The sequence below is a fragment of the Cryptomeria japonica genome, chromosome 11 (genome assembly GCF_030272615.1).
Source record: "Cryptomeria japonica chromosome 11, Sugi_1.0, whole genome shotgun sequence".
Classification (NCBI taxonomy): domain Eukaryota; kingdom Viridiplantae; phylum Streptophyta; class Pinopsida; order Cupressales; family Cupressaceae; genus Cryptomeria; species Cryptomeria japonica.
Window position 1 is genome coordinate 408,753,191 of NC_081415.1, and position 25,940 is coordinate 408,779,130.

Consider the following 25,940-nt stretch of genomic DNA (forward strand, 5'->3'; position numbering starts at 1 on the left):
TGAAGTGATTTGAAAAATAGGCTTACACTATAATAATATGCATCGTGTCATATCTAAACTAATATTGAAGGATCAAGATTTTATTTTCAATTTCTAGATACTTTTTCTTTTCTTTTGTTTTTGGGTTTTGAGGATTTGGTATTATAGACTATTACATTGGCTTCATAAAATTATGTGCATAGGGTCCAATGTAGATCAATACATATATATGCTATTGGGGTATCTATCAAAGATTAGTTTTATGATATCATGGATATTTTTAAAATTGAGTATTTCCATAAAATCAACATATATATCGGTTATCTATCGAAAATTAATTTGGTAAACGCATTGAACAAGTTGGTAAAAATTGCTTATAGTATCGTGAGGAAAACTGTAGTGGGATTAGCTACAGTTGAAATCAAGCTAGATAAAAAGAATTAGAAGCAACAAATGGGTGGTTGGATTTGAGAATGTCACAAGGAACGCAAAGAAGAAAGGCTTGCTCATGGAGTTGTTTATGATAAGTAGGGAAAAGTCAATTTTTTCAGGGAAGCAACATGTTCAAATATTTAAAATCAGTACATATGTGAGTTCCCTTTGATTTTTTACTTAAAGGGATGATGTTGTCAATCCATTCTAGATAATCAGTGGGTTGGATGAAGCATACCTCTAGTAGTTTCTATATTTTGTCTTTAACTGAGAGAGTAACTTGAGGATAGATCTTCCTAATCTTTTGTGTGACTGATTTTGAACCAATATGTAGCACAAGGTGATGAACTACTAAAGGTAGATAAACTCTAAGGATATCCTCATATGACCAAGCAAAGATGTTAGTAGAATTTTAGAGGATAGAAGTTATTATGGTACATAATTTTTTATACCATGCAAGATCTAGCTAAAGGTTGTAGCCACCCAAGATCTCAGAACTAATATGAAAGCACAAGAGAGATCAAATATGAGAGAATAATCATATTCTATTAAAGGATGCAAATATATAATGAGATGACTAAGTTAAGAATACAAAGGGAACCCCTTGATTATATAGACCTAGGTGAGACATGGGATAGCATAAAATCATGACATTTGTTCTAATCTTATGACTTGAGACATAAAGTGATAACTATCTTATGTGTACCCTAAGTAAACTTAAACATTTAGTGTGGATAAGGATGAGGTAATAAACTAACTACGTAAAATTGTTGGAATCAATGAACACTGAGAGGGGGGGGGGGGGGGTGATTCAATGTTTTGTAATTTGAAACTTATTAACCTGATTCTTAAACCACCAAATGCATAAGAATGAAAGTAAAATGCAAAAACATAAAACAATTAACCACACAACCATAACACCAAGATTTTTACATGGAAACTCGAAAAGGGAAAAACCACGGTGGGATTTGAACTCACAATATTATTATACTATGGCCAAAAGTATGATAATATTACATGAGGGGAATGCACTTGCATTCAGGCACACTGCCTAGAGCTCACTGCTCAAATGCAAAAGGGCTGCAACTCGGAGGAAGGCTCGTTGCCTTACGGGCTATTACAATTGATTATAATAATGAATGAATTGAAGTATAGCATCTACATATGCCAAAAAGCAGTTTCGGTTAGGCTCAGATTATCTTCTGCACATGATCTATCTCTATGCTTCATTTTCCTACATTATCATACACCAGAGCACCAAAATCTTCAATCACATTCACCAAACTTTGCATATTTGCTCATACAAACTATTTTCACTCATAACATACATAAAAATACTTATCCATATCGATCTTATATATCCGTACCAACAAAAAGTGTCATTTACCATGTCGGCTTCCCAAAATTGCATAACACAACATGAAACATGTATTACCAAGTCAGCTCAATCCACCCACAAATCCTAATGCGGACCAAAACACAAAGGTAATAAGCTTCCCATAAGTTGGCCCAATCACCTCAAACACGAAACCAATAACTGAGATCAACCCAACAATTCCGCATCACACGTTGCACCAAATTAACTCCGCTCTAACTGAATTACTGGATACCGAACCTTCAATCTTGCTCACAAATCAACACCAGATATCGGGATCACGAGATAATCTACCTCGAACCTCAAATCATCTACCTATATCACCGCAACCAAATTACATCATCAATATCAGGATGTGCACAATGATCTCATACTCTACTGGTTACTGAGTTCCACCTTCCAGACTTATGCCTTATGAACAATATGACTTCCTATAAATCAAATCTATGTACACTAGATGATGTTTCTAAACTGGGTTGCCATCAATGACAACTCCTACACATTAATAATGCATCGAACTTAACCAAAACAGTGTCTCTTGCCAACAATCTCCCCCTTTGGCATTGATGGCAACATTGTGAAAAATGAACTGTACACACAAGACTGCAAAATTTCGAACTCTCCAAAAATCTACAAGCTCTATTGGCAATTGACACTCATCTGGTGGCTTTTGATGGTTTATTATTGGTTTAGGGTTGTCATTGATGGAAACTATTCATGGAGATTCGATCTGGTAGCCTTAATTCTTCTTAACCAAAAGCGGATGTCAACCTATAGCCAGTTAACCAATGTTTTAGGATAAACATAGTAGTTTTGGGTCCGAAAGCTTTCCGGTGATTGCGGTACATTGAATCATGTCTGGATCGATTGGGCTGACATTGAAATATAATTTTATTATTGTTTTGGTGATCCGCATCTATCTTTGGTGATCCAGTCAAGTCGACATGTGACTACACATTACACTACCAAGGCGACATGGTAAATGATCTATTTTGTGATTGTTAGTATATATGTTTGGTGTAGATGATATTTTTGACAGATGGTATGATTGTATGAGAGTGAGTGGTGATCGAGAATCAGTTTTGGCATAGTTTCACATGCGCATTCTTGATCTGGTAGCTGACTGAGACAGTGAACGGGACAGAACAGAGCAGATCAACAGAGGTGACCCAGTCTGTATATTTGGCACTCAACCGAAACTCATCCAAGAATTGTAGATGTTATTTTAGAGTTCTTTTTGCTATAATTCATCATTGTAACTAATCAATAAGGCAGTGAGCCTTCCGGGGTTGTCTCCCTTATTGTATTTGAGCAGTGAGCTCTAGGCAGTGTGCCTGAATGCTTGTGCATTCTCCATATTTTAATATTGTTTTTCTACTAGCCATAGTGGAATAATATTGTGGGTTCAAATCCCACCATGGTTTTTCCCATTTGGGTTTCCATGTAAAAATTTGGTGTTATGCTTTTGTGGTTGTTTGTTCTATGTTTCTGCATTTCAGTCTCATGTGTATGCTTCTGGTGGTTTAAAGTTAAGTTTAAAAATCTGCTAACCAGTAGATCACTGATTCAGCCCCCCCCTCTCTTAGTGATCCCTAAATCCAACAATTAGTATTAGAGATTAATTCCTTGAAGAGAAACCTAAATACTGCTGACGATTTCATTAATGACTTGAAGGATCAAGTGAGCACATCAAGAGACAAGAGGAAAGAATTGAGGGACAAGCTAAAGGAGAAAGAAGATCAAATCATGGAAAATCAGGGTAAAGTTGATGAATGTGACAAGATTGAGAGAGAGAATGTTGCCTTGAAGAATAAGATGCAATCCATTGTGATGAGGCTGACTAAGGAGATTCAGGATCGGAAGAAAAATGAAGAGAACCTGGTACAATCATTGAAGGAAAGAGTCTATGAATGCTTCAAGATTACCTATGAGAATGATTAGTTGAAGCTTGAGTTGACATAGTCAAGGAATAATGGTCAAGAACTTGAAAGACAGATTGTTGTCTTAAGAGATGAACTTGCTACTTCTAATGACTACAAAGACAAATTCAAAGCTATCTCAACAAGGCTTGATGAGATACTAGAGAGTTAGAGACATGGAAAGGACATGCGAGGACTTGGATTTGAGAAAGGTTAATCCTCTGGATCTGGAAAAGGCAATGAAAAACCCAATCAGAAGAAGAGCAAGAATCCTCTGGTAAGATAGCCCAATGCTCATAAATTCAATGGTATATGCTTTACTTGCAATAAATTCGGTCATATGGCGAATCAATGCAGAAGTAAGATGAATAATGGAATGAACAACATGAATAATGTTCCTACCTTTATGGGTCAGTGCTTCATATGCAATAATTTTGGTCACAAGTCAAATATGTGTAGAGAAGTAATGAATAACTTCCAAAATAAGAGGTGCTATGCTTGTGGGATGTTTGGACATATCTTTAACTAGTGCAGGATGAGGCCAAATCAAATGAACTTCAGACCTATGCAAAGAAATATTGTTTGCCATGCATGTAATAAAACTAGTCACATGGCTAAGTAATGCAGAAGCAAGAACAATTCTTCTATAGACAAGAACAAATTGGATGAGAAGGGAAAGGTGAAGGTAGAAGAAATCAAAGATAAAAATGAGAAGATGTGAGTCAGAAAAGATGAATCTAAAGCAGATAATGGATATGCACCCAAATTTGATGTAGGATCTTCATCCGATAACTAGGGCTTTATACCTTAGGGGGAAATTTTCATGCAAATTATAGGAACCCCCTCTTCGATGATCTACAATTGATTCCAGAAGGTTGTGTAAGGCTTAAATCATGTGTAGATGTTATCCAAAAGTTTTAGAGGATAATTGGTACTCTGGTAAGTGACTCTGTGAAAATCATGGTAACCAGTTGCAACATTTATTGCAAAAGAAAATTAGGTTTTCAAAGGATAAAAAGGCATTTCAAAGCTTCATTTGTCACAATGCGATCAAGCAAATAGTGTAGAGAAGGAGAGCAAAGTAGTTTGGTGATTTTAACTACTCCAAGTGAATTTCAGCAGTCGGTTGCAAATCAAGGTATTTATCTATTCCAGACTATCTATTTCCACAAACCCTAAAATTCAAAATGGCTTCAACTTCTGGTATTGCTACCTCATTTGTCGTGTAGATTAAGGATAGGGCCAAACCTGTACTGAAGAAACAGCCTTTCAAGTTGATTGAAGACAATCCAGAAGGTGCATTTTCTTCGGTACCTGACGACGTCCTTTATAATGAAGATATTAGGGCATACATCCACTGTGATCTCAAGGAGCTTGGTAACACAGACATGTTGAACTTGTACAACAAACACTTGGTGCATAGTTTGGGAAATGTCAAACCAGAATACAAGGTTCTTTAGGACAAGGGTTTTTCATTGTTCATCCATTTTCCATTGTTTGATGAAGCAGAGTGGATCCAGTACATTCTCTGTCGAGTTCATGATGAGTTTATATGGCTTGACAGACCCCACAAGATTACCAAATAGGCAATTTGAGTCGTGACATGCACCAATGAAACCGGTGAAGTACCTGGCCCGAGGAAAGTGTCGAATAACACAGTGATAGCCACTACTAGTTCCAAGTTTGATAGTAGAGCAATGACCATGAATGACATTCTAGAGCATGATGTAAAGTTTGCATCTATGGTGGTCAGATACAAGGTTTACTAGTCCAACAGACATAACTCCATCTCTGAAACTACCATATACTCTACATATCAGATGTTGAAGAATGACATGAGGTATGATCTTTGCACAGTCATCCTAAATGAGTTGATAAGTAATTTGAAGAAAAATAAGCAAGATAAGAAGCACACTTTCAAATATGGAACTCTTCTTATTTGCTTAGCCTTATATTTCCTAAATGGGATACCCAGTGTGAAAGGAAAGGTCTAATGGGCCTATGATAGACCGGTGGCTATGCAAATTAAAGAGGGATTATGGGGAATAGGTGATTCTATAATGAGAATATCTACTCTCTAGGGATACTTCAAAACCTTCCAAGCTACAATGAAAAACAAAGAGACAATCCCTAAGGAGATTGTTGAGAAGTATGAGCAAACCATATGCTTCATGTTAGACAAAGATCAATGTCAAATGGAAGTTGTGGAGCCTAGAACAGTGTGGATCATTCCCATGGGGCATGAAGTTGACTCTATCACTCTCAAGGCATATGCTCAACACTTATTGAGTCAACTAGTGGATCCTAAGGAAGGGAGATTTGGAACATTCAAGGAGAAAGACCTTCAATTGCATAATAAATTCACTACACTTGCTAGGAAATGGAAGGTTACAAAGATGGTAGATGAGGTAGCAGTGCAGATGAGGTTCACCCAGAAGGAGGTGAAGCAGGAAAGATAAAAACATGCTCAGAAGGAGGCTAAAGAGGAAACCAAGAAGCCTAAGGTTGATCTGGTTCCCTCCAAGGTCAAACCAAAATAGACCAAGTCTGCCCCTACTCCAGTGGTATCATCTTCAAGACCTAGCCCATTTGGGAAAGGTGTATTGAAGAAAAAGGAGAAGCCCAAGAGGACTTATTTTATTGTTTTTTCGGTGGCCTCTGAGATAGAATTTGAGGAGCAAGTAGACAAGGAGAAGAAGAAAGGTGATTTTTCTAGAGTGGTGAGGAAGCCGCAATTCGGTGGAGCCCAACAAAGCAAGAAAGCCAAATCTAATCCTTCTCCTACTGGAAGGCTCAAAAGAGGTAGATAGGTCAGGAGTCAACTTGACAAAGACCTTGAGTTTGGTGACCTACAAGGTATGTACACAATTGTTCCTCCGTTATCAACAAACTAACTAATAGATAAAAAAATAGTTGATGGGAACTTAAAGAATCTTGGAGCTTATTATGAGAATCTAGATAAGGTTGATCAGAGAAAAGTGGAAGAAGCAGTTATATTATATTTGCACAATTTTAGAAAAATATTGATTGAGCTAGAGAAGAGCATCCCCAAGGACCTATACAACCTTATTGATGCAAGGAGACTAACTGCCAGCAGGAATGACAAGGAGATGAAAGAAAGAGAACTAATAAATGTTTGCACCTATATCACCCATGATGAAGTCAAAAGACTTATTGAAGAGGCTAACAAGAAAGAGTTTAGAAGCAGGAACAGGGTAAACAGGTAAATGATTGGGAAGGTGGAAGACGTGAGGAAGGAGACAAAAGACATCTGGAAAAAGATAATTGTGAAAGATCCTTTGTATAAAGATGCATTCAAGTCCTCTCAACCAAAAGAAAAGAAAAGTGTTTCTGGTGATCAAAGGGTTGAAACTCAAACTAAGGGACATCTGAAAGATCAAGATAACACAACACTTGATGCTGAGACCGGTGATAATCCTCTGATGATGGACAGTTCAACAACCCTTGAGATCCAAAAGGATGATACTGTACCAAGTGGAAACACCAGTGCAAAAGATAAAGGGGATAGAGAAGAGAGAAAGGATGTTGAGAGTGCAAAGGCAAAGGGTTCCAGAGTCAGACAAGGGAAAAGGAGTAGTTGATTTGGAATTGTCACTCCTCCAGTTACTTCAACCCCACCTCAGATCCCTATCAATCTTGATGGTCCATTGAACCTTGGACAGATGTCTCCTACAGAGAAGCTCATGCTCACAGTTGTTGTTCAAGCTCAGGCTAGCCAGGATTTGGTGAAGTCGGAATCTAAAGATAAGAAGCTCATTTTGATGTCGGTAGATGTTTTTCAGAAGGTGGATCTGAATGTATAGTTAGATTCTAGTGCTATCTCCTCCAGTAAATTATTTCAATTAATTAACAATGTAAATACTAGTTTTGATTCTTTAGAGAAGTTTGCTACTATGAGAGTTTTGGATAGATTTAAGGATGTTAAGATGCAGACATTCCAGAAGATGATTGAGGATGATAGGGTGAAATTAAATAAATTTCTGCAAGTTATTTCAAATGCTTTGACAAAAGGTGGAAAATTATACAAGTCTTGTCTAATTTTTCATAAATTCACTACAAATATAGACAAACAAATAAGTGTTTGCCTGGTCAAACTTGCAAGTATTTCTCAATCCTTTGATCCCAATGTCACTCCAACCAACAATGTTGATGGAAAAATTTTGGCTCTAAATGATAAGATCTCAAGGATTAATACGAAGAAGGACAAGATTTTGAGGAGAGTAGGTGAACTCCATAACTTAATTGCCCCCTGGTTGGACACCATGCTAAGCAATAAGGTAGACTGCATGAAGGCAATGGCACAACCTATGTCATCTGATTTGAGGGAAGTAGAGATTCATGCCACTGTATTTAGTGCATTTATTACTGTTTTGGATAACTTGAAGAATGAGTAGGACACTCACCTAGGATCTTTGAAGACCATTTTTGCTAACATCTTCAAGTATTTGTAGAATATATCTGACAAGTATCTCTATATATAAGTTTTTGGAAAACACCCCATCTTTGGAATTGTTGTCAAAGGGGGAGATAAACTATGAAAAATGTACAGTATAGAAGAGTGGAATTCTTTGTCTAAGGGAGAGCCTTAGAAATTATTTTGATCTGGTTTACAATGCTCAATACTTAGTCATTTTTCACGAGTGTTACCATCAATGCCAAAGGGGGAGATTGTTGGAAATTGACACTTATCTAGTGGCTTTTGATGGTTTATTATTTGATTAGGGTTGTCGTTGATGGAAACTATTCATGGAGATTTGATCCGGTAGCCTTATTTCTTCTTAATTGGAAGTGGATGTCAACCGGTAGCCAGTTAACTGGTGTTTTAGGATAAACAGAGCAGTTTTGGGTCTCGAAGTTTTTCGGTGATTGTGGTGCATTGAATCATGTTTGGATTAATTAGGCCAACATTGAAACATCATTAATTATTGTTTTGGTGATCCGCATCTATCTTTGGTGATCCAGTCAAGTTGACATGTGACTACACATTACACTAGTAGGCCGACATGGTAAATGATATATTTTGTGATTTTTGATATATATGTTTGGTGTAGATGATCTTTTTGATAGATGGTATGATTGTATGCAAGCGAGTGGTGATCAAGAATCAATTTTGGCATAGTTTCACGTGCGCATTCTTGATCTGGTAGCTGACTAAGATAATGAATAGGACAGAACAAAGAAGATCAGCAGAGGTGACCCAGTCAATATATTTTGCACTCAACTGGAACTCATCTAAGCATTGTAGATGCTATTTCAGAGTTCTTTTTTCTATAATTCATCATTGTAACTAATCATTAAGGCAGTGATCCTTCCAGGGTTGTAGCCCTTATTGTATTTGAGCAGTGAGCTCTAGGCAGTGTACCTGGATGCTTGTGCATTCCCCATATTGTAATATTATTTTGCTATTGGCCATAGTGGAATAATATTGTGGGTTCAAATCCCACCATGGTTTCTCCCATTTGGGTTTCCACGTAAAAATCTAATGTTATGCTTTTGTGGTTTATTGTTCTATGTTTCTGCATTTTGGTCTCATATGTATGCTTCTGGTGGTTTAAATTTAAGTTTGAAAATTTGCTAACTGATAGATCACTGATTCACCCCCCCCCCCCCTCTCAGTGACCCTTGAGAATTTACATCATTTATCGCTCCGCTCTCTCTCTCCCTTTGACAACAATGCCAAATAAAGGAATTCGCTAAAACTTATATACAAGGATATATACAGTTGCTTCACAAAAATTTGAAAATATCAGCAAAAATTGTCTTAAGGTACAACAAGTGGTTATCCCATACCTTTTTCAAGCTCTCCAACATGTAGATCATCCCACTCAAGAGATATGCATGCATCTCTACTCCTCTTCTATCTATCAGAACATTTGATTTCAAAGCATCCTTAGCATCTTGCATACTGCTCATCAAAGAATCTATCTGGGGAGTGATGACACTCCTCACTTCTCTTACTCTACCTAGAATTTTGTCCTTCTCCTGGTTTAAACTCTTGATCTTATCTAATAGGCTCAATAGTTGTGGTTCAAAATTCCTAGTCGGGACTGATTAGGGTGCATATGACTGAGATATACTAGCAAGCTACCCTTCACATTCTCTTATTTTCTTGTCAATGTCCATGGTAAAATTTGGCAAAATCAGATATGACTTGTATATTCGGCCACCTTCATCTAATGCATCTTGAATACTCTTCATAGCAGTAAGTAAGGTTACCCTATCATCCTCAATCATATTAAAAAATATCTTCAATCTCATAGCATTAAACTAATTTAAAACTTTAATATCTATTGCCTTCTCCAAAGACTCAAAATGAGAACCTACAACATTCAACATACTCCTAAGCTTACCGAAGGGATCAAATGTGTTAGGTGTAAAAGACAAAATTTTCTCCAACACATCTCCTGCCAATGTTATTAACTCTTTATCTGATGTATAGAACTTAAGTAAGTCCTCACTGGCTTTGGCTTGTGAAAGAGTTCTAACTTTAGTGCTTGAATCAGAGATAAGGAACTCATATCAATGGTCCCTTGAGCAAAGTCATCTGAATGAGTAGCAATTTGTTTCCCTTTATCAACAATAGTGTCTCTTACCACTATCATTGGAGCTTGATCTTCTTTCTCCTCCCCTCTCTCCTTTCTAGCCATCTCTGCAATCGCATCTTTATCATCATCTTCACCCTTTACTTCATCACTTGTCTCCTCAGTTATATTTTCTGAAACAACATCTATAACTGGAGGATCCTCTACAACTTCACTGGATTTATCAATATTATCATCATCATTTGTTGCATGCTCATTGGTCCTCTCTTTCATAATGGCCTTCTCAGATGATTGATCTTTCTTCTTATCAGGAATGGTTGCATGCACTTCTGGAACAAATGTATCCTATGATTTCTCTTCCAGTTGGGTGTCATCTTGTGCTGAATTCACATCATACCTCTAGTCTATCAAAAATTGTCTCAAAATTACTTTTGCCTCTTTGGTTACCTCATCTATTTTTTTGAGCATAAGTTTATTGACTCTCTTCTTGCTTCAGAATCTATCCTTAGCAAGCTCCAACAATCTAACATCTTTAGTTTGAGAAATGATAGAGGATAAATTCACCAATACATACTCTTTGATTCTTTCATCTTCTAAACTTGTTGTATGCCTCCTAGCATCCAAAATATCATACAATTCCTTTGGAATCATAGATGGCAACTCAATCAAGGTTTTACTATAAAAATTCATATACTGAATAATGGCTTCCTCAATAGCTCTCTAGTCTTTGTCATCAAAATTATAAAAAAATACAGGTACATTTTTCAAATTTCCTTCCTTTATTACTTCATCATTATTTTACTTACTACCTTTGGAGGGACAACAACATAAGCACCTTCAATTTTGCCTGACTTTAGAGCTTCATCTAATTCTAACTTCTCCTTCTTGCTCACTTTGGCTCTACCGGATGGCTCAGCTTTAGCTCTTGGCTTCTTGGATGGATAGGCTCCACCGGATTGAGTCTTCCTTACCACTCTAGCATAAGCAGTTGTCTTCCTTACAATGATACATAGAAAGACACAAAAGACAATCTTAGGTTGGAAATTGGAAACCGTTCAAATGAGGCCCTTAAAACAAAATATCGAAACAAAATGAATAGATAGAGAGTTTGGCAGCACTGGCTCCACTCCATGGCACACACTTCTCGGGCATGCCAATCTTTCTTACCGCGAAGATCCGAAGATCTTATCACCGAGGGATTTATGTATCATAATGCAAGGTACATGAAGGGTATCTATGGGGTATGATCTGCACTCCCAGAATCACTGAATATAGGGTTTTGGGGTACTAAGTTGGTTCTTATTACAAAATTTTGAGGGGTCCCGATCCAAAGACAAATTCTCAAAGAAAGCCACTTAAGACTTTAGTTGATCTTATCATTGCAAGGAAGTGTGAGGCCCTACCCCAACTCATCCTGACATTTCTGTTATTTTCATGATGAGACTATTATGGATGCTTTATTTTTACGCATTATGGATTTAGAACTTATATGATTCCCTGATTTGGATAACATTGACGTATATTGATGCTTCATTTTTATGCAATTATGGATATGAAACTTTACATGATGCTAGAATAGAATTACTTTGAGTTGATGTATGCCAATATTGGATTTGCAGGACTTCATTATGATGATAGAAATAGGATGCTTATAATATGAATGGATCGATTTTGAGGATTATGATAATTGCTTATGTGGATCAATTGGGATGTATGAGATATTGATTTATTACTGTCAATTGTATGAGTGTTTGACGTGTATTTGAATTCATGTGTTTAATAATATATTTGTGGTTATTGGGAATTACTAATGTGTTAATTGAGATGCACAGCGAAATTATCCATGTGACCATGGAAATAATATGCAGAACCAAACCTAGACCTATGTGCGTTTGTAATGCCAGGGGTTGTCTATTTGGAGAGACAACACCCCATTTGTATCATATTTTATTTGTGAAAGTAAATGATGCATGTGTGTTAAATTGATTTTATTAATTTGTGTAATCCAACAAGAGACAAATTCCATGTGTAATTTTTATAATGTATTTTATTGTGTCACTTGACACGTGCTGATTTGGTGTCATTGATTTTGACTTGTCTCTTGGAGGGAGTTTGTTTCTACCAAAGCCATTTCAAACATTTGAGTGTGGTCCCAAATTTGTCTTGGGTAGGGAGTCTTGGGAGTGGTCAACTCAGGTTTGACCGTAGGTTAACTTCAATTGGATTTCTAAGGGGTCAAATGGACTCTTAGGGTTAGTTTTAGGGCTTTTCCAAAGGTCCAAAGGGTATACCTATGGGTTAGGGGTGTTTTTAAACATATGACTACTCCCATGTGACTGTTTAGTCACCTCAAAAAGTGGTTTTTCCAAGGTGAGCGAAAATTCAACTTAGAAGGTTCCTCCTAGGATAGACAACCTTTCCTTTTGGTGTCAGACTCTCTTCCCCATCCTCCCTTACCTTTTCTCTTTCCAGTTTTAGCAACATGTAAAAGGTTGGGAAGACCAACCAATGGGAACTCTCACTCTATCCAAGGGGTTGGGAAGAGTGAGAGAGGCCTTCTTAGGCAAGGATTAGGGACTTAGTGAGTTAATCACCCACTCTCCATTGTTGGAGATCATGCAAATTTTGAAGAATAGTTGTAGGATAGAATTTTTGGCCAAGTGTTGGTGAAGAGATTGTGTGGATTTGGGCTGCTCATCCCTAACTAAATCTATCAAAACCTTTGGACATATTAAGGTTGGTTCTTACTCTCTTTTTGTTTATGTTGTATATGTATGTTTGAGGAAATGCTTGTATGGAAAAAGTTGTTTATATGTATTTTACTTTGTGGAAGAAAATGTAATTTTTCCCTTTATTTCTTTTTATGCTTTTCTTGTATTGGGAGTGTCCAAGGCCTTCTACTCTTGGGAGAGTAGGATGGTCTTGGGGTGGAAGAAGTATGATAGCCTTGGGTGAGAAGCTCTCCTTTATGGAGAGTGATCTCAAGGGTGTTCTTGCGACCCTTGCTGCATTGCCTTGTGTATGCATTTGGGGGTCATAAGGAGAGAAGATATGGCTTATATGGCCTTTGGGGGGCATAAAGATGTGGGGATGTATTTTGTTGTATTTGGTTGCCATGAGCTGGCTTGAGATGTTCCATGCTTGCAGTCTCCCCAATGGTATTTGGTCCACTTCCACCCTTGGAAAATCATCACAAGTTGTGGTGAAGTGTAGCCTTGGTTAGGAAAATTGTTTGTTGTGTGTTTACCCCTTTTGCTTGTTGTGGTTGTTTGTGTGTAACCTGTCTAGTGCTTGGTTCTCCAAGCTCGGGGGTGGCTTCTAGTAAGCCTAGGCTAGGAGGTGAGCACTCCATGTTCAAGCCTTTTGTTCTATTTGCAGGTTGCTTGGGATGGGAAGGAAAAAGAAAGAAATTAGTTGCTGGTTTTTACTTGAGTTGTAGAAAAGATTAGAAAAAAAAAGATGTATTTATGTTGTAGCTTTGTAAAGAAAAGCCAGATGTTGTATTTATTTTCCAAAAGCAAAGAAATGTATGTATTTTATTTTAAGTTCTCATTCAAAAGAAAGGAGAGACTACTAGGGTTTTCAAACCCATTTGTAATGTTATCTACAATGTCTTCTAAATATGCTTAAAGAAATGCATTATTCTACTTAGTTATTTTTGCAAAAAAAATGAAATGTATGAGTTTTATTAAGTCCTTTAGTTACAAAAAAAAATAAAGTTGTTACATTCATGTTATTTTTGAAATTTAGAATTCTTTTATTTCCTCATGCAAATAACATAATGGAAAATGGGAAAATCATGCATATAGACCTTTTGAGTTAAATACAAATACAAATTTAGTGTAATAGGTTTAATACATTTAACTTTAAATTGATTTTAATGTTTCCTAGGCTAATATAGTTGCTATTATAATTTATTACTTCTGTCATTTTATTAATTGTAGGAAAATAAATCTAATTAGTGATCCATTTCTAAAATTAGCATCTAAGACTTAAAAAGAAAAATATATATATTAGAGCTTGCGGTTAATGTTCCTTTTAATAGGAATAAACAGAATGCTTTAATCAATAAAAAAGAATAGCATTTTCCATTGTAGTGTGCTAGGGAAATTATTAGATTTAAATTACATAAAAAAAAAAGATAAAGAAAATAACAACTGAATTTAAAGCATACATATTGACCTATTAAAAGAAAGAAAATCTCTTCTATTTCCTGCTGTCATTGTTTTATCAGTTTGTTGCATGAGTTAAAAAGATAAAAGAATTTACAGCAAGCTAAAGTGTGTTTATATTTACAGCTACATTTATATATATATATATAAAATCTATGAGAATACTAATCTTTTAAAAAAAAGAATGTCACAGTCAGGTAAAGTTATCTTCCTTTTTTCCATTATAACCCCAAAGAAAAAAAAGGGGAAATATATATATATATATATGCATTGTTTTGTTTTTAATTAAAAAAAACAAAAAAAACATTAAATTACTATTGCAGACCCGTGGGGAGGGCCAAGAAACCCTAACCCACCGGATCGGGGCCTCCCTTTCCCCCTTGTGGGCACCGCAGTGAGCAGACGCCACTCACTGTGGGTCGTCCACAGTGGGCAGGGTGAAGCTCGCCACTGCGGGCGACCCCCAGTGGCAGTGACCGCCACTATGGTAACCCACAGTAGGCGGCAGCTGCCACTGTTCGTGGACAATGGTCGCTCCCTGCAGGGTACCGCAATGGCCGCCACTTCCGGATCCCCCCTCCCTTGCATGTCGGCTCGGCCCTCCGCCAGCGTGAGCGCCTTTGTTCCTCCGCCATTGTGCCTTCCTTGGCCACCACTCCATTCTCAGACCTGCACAAAAAAAAAAAAGGAACACACACACACACAAGCCCTAACCCAATTTTCAGGTTAGGGAAAAACACACAAATAAATATAAAAAAATAAACATGTGTGGGGTATGTAAAAAGTTAGGGTTTAAATTTATTTATTATAAAAAAAAAAGAAAAAAAGGGGGAAACCCTATTCGAAACTTGAATAAGGTATTCCCCCCATAGACTTTGAATAGGATAATATCCTTTTTACAACAACTCCTTGTAACCCCATATGTAATTAGTTATATATATATATATATATATATATATATATAACTCCAAGGAGTAATAGTCATAGCTATATATGTAGACACATATATAAAAATGACTTACAAGTTTAGACTTAAATTGGGAATAAATATTCTAATAGTGGACTTAACTTTGTTATTAAGTAGAGTCTTTTTCCTTAGGGCTTTAATTATAAGCTAGTTTTAGAACCCTTTTGGGGTTTGATATTTTGGAAAATCATAATAAATACTTCGGAAATAGTTAGCCTTAGGAGTTAAATTTTATTGGCCAAACTATAATAAAATTTTTATAGCACAATTTCATTATGGGATTAATCTACTCTAGAACCATATTCTAGACAAATTATAATTATTGTTAAAATAATAACAGGTTTTATAAAGCTAAGTGCTAGGGCAAATTAATTAAATTTTTAGACAATTAATAGGCTATTTGAGATTAATAAAATCTCTTGCAAAATTATTTAGAGACTTATGGTTAAACGAAATTATTATTACTAATTAATTGATGAGATAATAATAATTCTTTGGAGAATTATTGTTCCGCATTCAATTTAGATTATCTCGCTTACTTGATCTAGTGTTTAGATTATTTATTAGATGGAAGAAATCAAATGCAGTTAAGACAAGACTTGTTAATGCATTATTTAGCGAACTTAGTTTTATTAGATTATGTTTTAAAAAAAAATAAAAAATTATTCCGTTTGTGCCCAAAAGTTTGGACATGACATTTCGGTATCAGAGCAAGGTTTCCAACACTAGGAACCTTTCTCCATTACGTTTTGCTTTAATTATTTAATTAACTAAATTATATTTATTTATTTATTATAGTTAATTTGTAATAAATTAAATCTTTCTCCAAAAAATTGTTTATTTATTTCATTTTATTTTATTTTCTTATAAGGATGCCTCCAACTATGCGACAAGCTCGCAAACGTGGTAGAGGCCCTAGGTGTGAATGCATGGCACGCGAAGAGGTCGATAGGGAGGAATCAGTCCCAGAAGGGAACCCAGAGGCTCCTCCCGAATGACTGGTTGACCTGAATCGAGACATCTTGTTAGCTCTATAGAACCTGATTGGCATAGTCTAGGATAGGCTTCCAACAGTGGATCCTCATGTTGAAAACTAGAACTCAGGGAGCCATAGAATAGTAGAATAGGAACAGAGTAGGAGTCCACCTCCTAATCTCGTAGAGAGTCAGGCAGGGCATGAACCTGAGTCCATTCACCTACTAGCACCACCTCTAGTAGTAGCACTACTGTATTATGAGAGGGCACATCGGGATTGAGGGGATCTAATCAGAGAGGTTATGCGCCTACAGCCACCATCTTTTGGGGGATCTACCGACGAGGTAGAAGCAGAGGCATGGCTTTTGAGCCTGGATAGGTGCTTTGCATTGCGCTCCTACAAGAGCAATCTAAAGGCACGTGTAGCAGTCCACCTACTAAGAGGAACGACCTCCACATGGTCGAGATAGGAGGAATATAAGTGTAGCTTAGTGGCAGATACTCTCACATGGGAGATTTTCACAGAGAGATTCAAGGAGAGGTACTTATCAGAGCACTACAGATAGCGTAGGGTGGATGAGTTCCATGACCTCTAGCAGAAGGGTCTTTCAGTGACCCAATATGAGAGCAAGTTTTTCAAGCTCTTACTGTACATGGACTACCTGAAAGATGAGAAGCTTCTCATCAACTGATTTATCAGAGGGCTGAATGCCAGCATAGTAGGACCGGTGAGGATGGCCACTCTAGGGAGCCTTCGGGTTGCCATGGAGAAGGCTTTGATAGTAGAGGAGATTCAGGTTAGAGGACTCGAGGGATCGGTCCCAGAACTATAACCCTACACCCCAGACTTATGGGTTTCAGAAACCCCATTAGAAGGGTAACAACAGACACACATCAGGGTTCTCCAAACCCCCTCCTCTACAGCAGTCACAACAGAACCAGAGGCAGAGGCCTCCACAGAGTCAGCAGGGTGTGAAGCCCAAGCAGTGGCAGTCACAAGGTTAGAGGCGAGATCAACGATCTCAGGCTCCTTACACACCTCCGGCGAGGACTCAGTAGTCCTCTATGGGTGGGTACAATAGTTCTAGCAGAATAGGGGGACAATCTTTCTCCAAACCACAGGGCGTGCAGTTTCAGGCACATGACGCTTGCTTCACATGTGGAACCATGGGACACATGGCGAGAGAGTGTCCTTAGGTTCAGATGGCAGGCAGTCAGAGGATGGCAACATCAGAGCTGACAGTTGGGGATATGGGCAAGTCCCATAGGGTCTTTGCAGTGGTTGACAACCGCTAGGCAGAGCATCAGGCCATGGTTATTGAGGTTGCAGGTATGATAAGAGGTAGCAATGTATCTATATTATTTGATTCAGGAGCTATTGACTCTTTTATATCTCTATTGGTTGTAGAGCGTTGTGGGCTAGTGGCAATTAGACAAGAGGTCAGTTGGGAAGTGGAGTTAGCTTCAGGGGCTAGAGTGTTAGTGGAATCAGAGGTTAGGGGATGTTAGCTTCAGATTGAAAATATCACCACTTTAGTAGACCTTACAGTTACACCACTCAGATCATATGGCATCTTACTTGGCATGGATTGGCTTTATACCCACAGAGCCAAGATGGATTGTCACCTGAAAAAGATCGAGTGTGAGGATGATCATGGTTCTTCCATAGTAATCACTGGAATTCAAAGACCCATGTCTCTTCGTATGATTTCTGCAATGCAGCTTAAGCGGAGCATGCAAAAGGGATGCCAACTATTTTCCATCACCATTAGTGATAGAGGAGAAGAAGAAGAAGAAGAAAATGAACCATCTATTAATGACCATCCTATCCTTAAGGGATTTTCAGATGTATTTCCTTTAGAGTTACCCAGTATGCCGCCCCGTAGAGAGATTGATTTTCATATAGACCTTGTGCCAGGAGTTGAGCCAGTTTCAAGAGCACCATATAGGATGACCATAAATGAGCTTAATGAGCTCAAGATGTAGCTTGAGGAACTCCTAGAGAAGGGCCACATTCATCCTAGTGTATCCCCTTGGGGTGCACTAGTCATCTTTGTGAAGAAGAAGGACAGATCTCTCCGATTATGCATGGATTGCCGTCAGTTAAACAAAGTAACCATCAAGAACCGATGTCCTTTTCCCAGGATCGATGATTTATTCGATCAACTTCAGGGTGCCAAAGTATTTTCCAAAATTGATCTGAAGTCAGGGTACCATCAGTTGAGGATAGTGGATAGCGATATCCACAAGACCACATTTCGCACTAGATATGGCCACTATGAGTTCACCGTGGTTCTATTCGGTCTTACGAATGCCCCAGCTATTTTCATGAGTCTCATGAATGGAGTATTCCACACATTCCTTGACCATTTTGTGATTATGTTTCTCGACGACATATTGGTATATCCATGGGATGAGAAGGAGCATGAGGAGCACTTGAGACAGGTTTTGTAGTGTTTGAGGGATAATCAGTTGTATGGCAGTTTGTCAAAGTGTGTTTTCTTTAGAACAGAGGTCAAGTACCTTGGTCATGTTATATCCGGTGATGGGATCTCAGTTGACCCATCAAAGGTCAGAGCCATTATGGATTGGCCAGCGCCAACTAGTGTGACAGAGGTCAAGAGCTTCATGGGCTTAGTAGGTTATTATCGACGTTTTGTTGAGGGATTCTCTAGAGTCGCACATCCTATTACTTCTCTTCAGCATAAAGGGAAGAAATTTGAGTGGACGGAGAAGTGCGAGAAGGCCTTTCAAGAACTTAAGAAGGCACTTACTAGCACACCTATCCTTGTAGTGCCAGATCCCTCAGCTGACTTCATGGTTTGCACAGATGCTTCCCTAGAGGGTTTAGGAGCAGTCCTTATGCAGGATGGCAGAGCTATAGCTTTTGAGTCTAGGAAACTTAAGACTCATGAGCTTAATTACCCTACTCATGACCTTGAGCTTGCAGCAGTAGTGCATGCACTTGTGAGGTGGAGACACTTCCTTTTGGGTCACCACTTTGAGCTACATTCAGACCATCAGAGCCTTCAGTACATATTCACTCAGCCGAATCTTAATGCACATCAGAGGAGATGGATGGAATTCTTGTGCGAGTATGATTTTGATGTTCACTTTGTAGATGCTTTGAGTAGGAGATGTCATGAGGTATACACCATATCTATGGGCACAGATTTGAGAGATCAGATAATGCAGCAGTTGCCAGAGGATGGATGGTATTTAGAGGTTTTCCAGGCTATACGATCTCAGGAAAATTTAGAAGGGAAATATGTGGATTATTCCTTAGAGTTCGATGGATTATTATGCCATAGAGGGAGCATCTATGTACCTTCTTTTGGGGGATTGTAGGAGTTCATTATCATAGAGGCTCATAAAGCTCCTTATGCAACACATCCCGGAGTTAAGAAGATGCATGCAGACTTGAGGCAGTTATATCATTGGCTAGGAATGTGGCAACTTATTGCTGAGTTGGTAGCCCAATGCCTTGAGTGTCAGAGAGTCAAGGTGGAGCACCACCATCCAGGTGGGTTGCTCCAATTTCATGCTATACCGGAGTGGAAGTGGGATACTATATCCATGGATTTCATCATTGGTCTCCCTATGTCATCTCATCACTATGATGCCATCTTGGTAATGGTTGACAAGCTAACCAAAGTGGCCCACTTTTCACCAGTTCGTACTACCTTCACAACACTAGCAGTAGCATAGGTGTTCTTGTGAGACATTGTCAGACTTCATGGTTTTTCACGCAAGATCATTTCTGATAGGGATTCCCTCTTCACTTCTTCCTTTTGGAAGGCATTACAGGCAGCTATGGGTACCAAGCTCAATTTCAGTACAGCCTATCATCCAGAAATGGATGGTTAGATAGAGAGGGTTAATCAGGTGTTAGAGGATATGCTTTGCATGTACATCATGGATCACCAGACCAGATGGGAAGAGTACCTTCCCTTAGTAGAGTTTGCCTATAACAATGGGCATCACACATCTTTGGGGATGCCACCCTATTAGGCACTATATGGCAGAACTTGTAGGACACCGTTGAGTTGGGACCGCATAGAGGACAGAGTTGCTATTGGTCCTGAGATAGTTTGGGATATGGAGCAGCAGGTGGATTTGATTAGGCAACGTCTTAGAGAGGCACATGATAGACAGAAGAAGTATGTAGATGCGAAGAGGATAGATTGTAGCTACTTGGTTGGAGATAGAGTCTTCTTGAGAGTGCGACCACATAAGAGTCCAATCCGTTATGGAAAGGGTTCTAAGCTCGCACCTTGATTTGTAGGACCGTTTGAGATCCTTGAGAGGATAGGACCAGTTGCCTATCGTTTAGCATTGCCACCTAGCCTGTTGCACATCCACGATGTGTTTCATGTTTCATTTTTGAGGAAATATATATATGATGAGTCTCATATTCTAGATTGGGATGCCTTGCAGGTGGAGTCAGATGGGCAGCTAGCTTTGGAGCCCATTCACATTTTGGCACACTAGACACTGGCCCCTCGAGGTCGAGAGCTGGACCAGGTTAGGGTCCAGTGGGATTGCTATGTAAAGGTTACAACTTCATGGGAGGATGCAACACGTATGATATCATAGTACCCCCACCTTTTTTATGAACTCCAGGAGGAATTTCATGCCTAGAGGGGGAGGGTGTGAGGCCCTACCTCGACTCATCCTGGCATTTCTATTATTTTCATGATGAGACTATTATGGATGCTTTATTTTTATGCATTATGGATTTAGAACTTATATGATTCTCTGATTTGGATAACATTGATGTATATTGATGCTTCATTTTTATGCAATTATGGATATGAAACTTTATATGATGCTAGAATAGAATTACTTTGAGTTGATGTATGCCATTATTGGATTTGCAGGACTTCATTATGATGATAGAAATAGGATTCTTATAATATGAATGGATCAATTTTGAGGATTATGATAATTGCTTATGTGGATCAATTGAGATATATGAGATATTGATTTATTACTGTCAATTGTATGAGTGTTTGATGTGTATTCGAATTCATGTGTTTAATAATAAATTTGTGGTTATTTGGAATTACTAATGTGTTAATTGAGATGCATAGGGAAATTATCCATGTGACCATGGAAATAATATGGAGAACCAAACCTAGACCTATGTATGTTTGTGTAGCGTCATAAATTGTACGCACTTGCTAGGGTGGTACAATTTCACACCTAGGTGCATTTTACATTTTGCATTGCATTTCTCCTTTAGCACTTAATTAGTCAAATTAATTAGGTTTAAGGTCCTATTTCATCATCCTTCACATCATAAAGTCGGGCCCTTTCATTAAAGTGTGCCCCTTTTCATGTTATTCCTCCAATACATCATCTAATCAAAAACCCTAATTAAGTCCTATTTTGAACTTGGGGGCTTGATTTCGGGGTCAAAACATCTCAAAATCACCTGTAACTTCGGGATTCTCTCTAAAATCATCATATCTGATGGCCCTGAAAATTTGGTGAAAAGTTGCTGGGACCATGGCGCCCGGAGTGCACACGGTCCCGGACATTTTTCTCGAAATTTTAGGAGCATGATCCAATCATAAAATAAAGCTTAACCCCAAGAAATTGGTGGGAAATTCAATCTCTAGGTCGGCCAAAAGATGAAATTATGACCTAGGGTTCATACATAAGAGCTCTCTTTCTTCATTTGAAAGGATCCAAATTTTGTTTTCAAGAACCTCATATGGAGCGAAAGAGCAGATCTTTGAAGACTTCAACAACTTTCAACATCCCTCTATCAAGCATTTATCAATTCCATTCATCCATTTAGGGCTTGGAAGACATTGAAGAACAATAGGAGATTACCGACTGAAGATTGGCTTGTACCTCTCCCTTGGGGGTTGGGTATGATTTCATGTTGTTTTCATGTCTTTGCATAAGCTTCAATATATCATTTATCCATGCTTTAGATCACTTTGCATCTTGGTTTAGAGCATTTACATTATCATTTACAAGCAATTAGGGTTTACTTTCTAGGTTGCTCTAGTTTGCTTACTTGCATTTTAGATCTTGCACACACATAAGGTCTGCACACACATTACTTTTACAATACAACTTGGCTATTCATGGAGGTGGAAATCACCGAAGCGAGGGTTTGACTAAGGCAAAACCCTATATAGCCGCCCAAACACCCTTTTCAGATATAAGTGCAGGTTTCGGGACTCAGACGACGCCGCAGGTTACAGATCTGGGAAAAGCAAGTCGAGACAGCACCCCACACCAAATTGCAGAGAAAAAGACCAGGACAGGGGCGTGGGGTGCCCTGTTCCTGCCAAGACAGGGGCGCTGGGTGCCCTGGTCCCTAGGACAGAGGTGCTGGGTGCCCTGGTCCTCCTGACAGACAGCATTTCAGACAGTTTTCCAGAGTGCAAAACAGCAGTTTCAGGTGTAGTTCTGGGATAGAATCAGGACAGTGGCGCCCGCGCCCCCGTCTCAAACATTTTCAGTCAAATTTTGACTCTGGGTATGCATCTGCATTCTTGTTTTATCCTTGTGTTTACAGCTTTCCATTGTTTAAGTTCAATTCTGCAATCTTGTTGTTAGCTCATAATTGCATTTTAGGGTTAGGAATTGAACTTGCATAATCTTACCTTTCAATTAAAATAAAGGAATAGAAATCCTAATAGGTAGCCCATGGCTCTCTCTTTCACAAAAAGAAGTAGCCAATTGTGTGATACCTCTAGGCTCTTTCGTATTCCATAATGTGTGTCAAAAGGTAGGATTAGGGCATGATAACCTAGTCTTGCTTTTTCTTGCACACATTTTGGTGAACCCGATGTGAAACTATCATTGCTTCTTCTTGCATTGCATTTGTTAGATCTAGATCTAGATTTAGTGTGTTTTCATTTCATTTTCATTAAAAAGAAAAAAAAAAAGAGTGTGTTTCTTTGCATTGTGTGTTTAATTTTCATGCAACTTTCATTTCAAAATGTCAGACTTTTATTTGCAAAATGTTCATGCTTATGATGATTATTATGAGTATAGCCAAGATGAATTAGATGAAGCTTTAGATGAGTTTTTGAACCCTAAAGATACCAAACCTTCATTTTACCAAAAACTCATAAACCTTGTTACTATGGCATTTCGTTGTGATGAGAAAGATAAGTTGAATGATTCCTCTCAAGGGTACATTCCTATCAACTCTTCCACTAAATCTAGTAACATGGTTGTTTTCAACAATCCCCTCTATGAAGAGATATCTCCTTTTGAACCAAAAGATAAACCTTTTGATAGCTATGATCATACTTTATTGGATGATGCTCTTGATGACTTTGTGGCTTTATCAAAATCTTTAAACAAGAACAAGACTTCTAAATTGGTTAACATGATAAACTGGAATGAGTATAAAAAGCCTCTCTTTGAAGTCCAAGGTGCTTATCCTTCTCCCACCTTCCAAGTTCCTAAATCACCTCTCCTTACTGTCCAAGGAGGGTATGATCATGATTCCTTTCGTACTCCGAATAAACCAATCATCACTGTGCAAGGAAGAAAACCTATAAGTCCTTATAGTTATGCCAAGCAAATAACTAGAGAGAGTTATCATGCGGTTGCCCATACTTATAATACTAGAAATAATAGGCAGCCCAGTCCTCCTCTTGTTATTCCAGTTTCTCTTCCGAATCCTCAACCAATTCTTCCGCAAGCTCCACGTATTTCACAAGTTCTTAGTAAGGAATATGATCTCATAGAACAACTTAAAGTTACCCCTACTAAGATATCCCTTTGGGATTTGATTCAAACTTCTTCCGCTCATCATGGAATGTTACAAGATGCCTTGAAAGATTTGAATGTTCCTCCACCGAATACATCTAGTAATATAGCATCTTTGGTTAACTCTGTGATGAATCCTAAAGCTCAAATTGTGTTTACCCAAGATGAGTTGCCCACTAGTGAAATTCAACATCAATATGATCCCTTGATGATTGTGGTTATCATGAAAGACACTGCTATAAGATGAACACTAGTAGATAATGGCTCTGGTCTTAATGTGTGTAGCATTAATCTTTTGCATAAGATGAATGTGGATACATCCCTAATTGAGCCGGACTCTCATCCTATTCGAGGCTTTGATAATGTGGCTAAAACTTCATTAGGTACTATCACCTTACCCATCACAGTGGGGCCTGTTACTTTGCCTACTCCTATCCATGTTATGTCGGGAAATCTAACATACAACTTGTTATTAGGGAGACCTTGGATTCACAGTATGCAAGCTGTCCCCTCTACATTGCACAGACAAGTTAAGTTTATCTACAACAATAAGACATATACCTTGATAGGTGATACTAATTTCCAAGCTTGTTTACAAACATCTACTTCTAAAGGGGGTTCTTCTAAGCCATCCTCATCTAGTGATGACTCTTTAAACAAGATACCTACCGATGAATCCTTGCTCTCTGATGATCAAAATTCTTTGGATGAGTCTAGAGCTCCTGAAGAAGACTCTTCTCAACTTGAAACTACACATAAGAAGGATTTTGATCCTGAGAAGGTTCTTGCAGAAGATGATTGGGGATCTCTTAATTTTAATCCTACCTTCGTAGGTGAATATAAGGTTCCTTCTAGAGAGCTTAAAATTGAAAAAAAGGAAGAAGCTAAAAATCAATCAACATTACCTGAGCCTATGAGCAATAATTTTGTGGCCACTTCTCAAACTTCTTCTCCTCACACCTCTAATTCTGAAGAGTTTGACTCTTTGTCTTATCAAAAAACCACCTTCTCTTTCTGAAATGGTTGATCGTTATGGTCGTGGTTTTCGCATTTTTGCTAAGCATGGGTATCATGGAAATGGTTGTGGCGCTCACGAACAAGGGATAAAATTTCCTCTAGAGAATAATCTTCACAATTATGCCTTTGGACTTGGCTATAATCCCTGCAAGCACACTAAAGCTTCTAAGAGACCATGTATTAGTGTTAATGCTATTTCTACATCTCTATCAATGCAACACCCCGAGTATATTGATGAGGATCCTTCGTGTGCATGTGCTTTGGATGTTTTTCCTACCGATGATGCTTTAGCTAAGTTTTTAGGAGCATATGATACTCTTCCTCGTTATCATCACAATAGGGGACTCCCTTATTGTTTGAACACTGAAGCCTATTTTGGAAAAGAGATTGATAATAATGAGATTGTGAAAGAATTCCCTCAGTTAAAGGATACTCCTCAACAAAGTAATCTTCTCATAAGTGACACCACTGATGTTAAGATGGATCCTTGCAATGAAGAAAAAGTTATTAAAATTGGAAAATGTTTGGATGAAGAGGAACAAAAACAATATGAAGATTTATTGCATGAATTCCCTGAGATCTTTGCTTGGACATACTCTGACATGCCTGGTATAGATCCTAAGATTGTTACTCATAACATTGTCTTAGTTCCTGATGCTAAGCCCGTGAAACAAAAGATTCAAAAAATGAATCCTAAGGTGGCTCTGCTTGTTAAGGCTGAGATTGAAAAATTATTAGAGGCTGGATTTATCCGCCCTATTGATTATTCCCCGTGGATTTCAAATATTGTCGCTA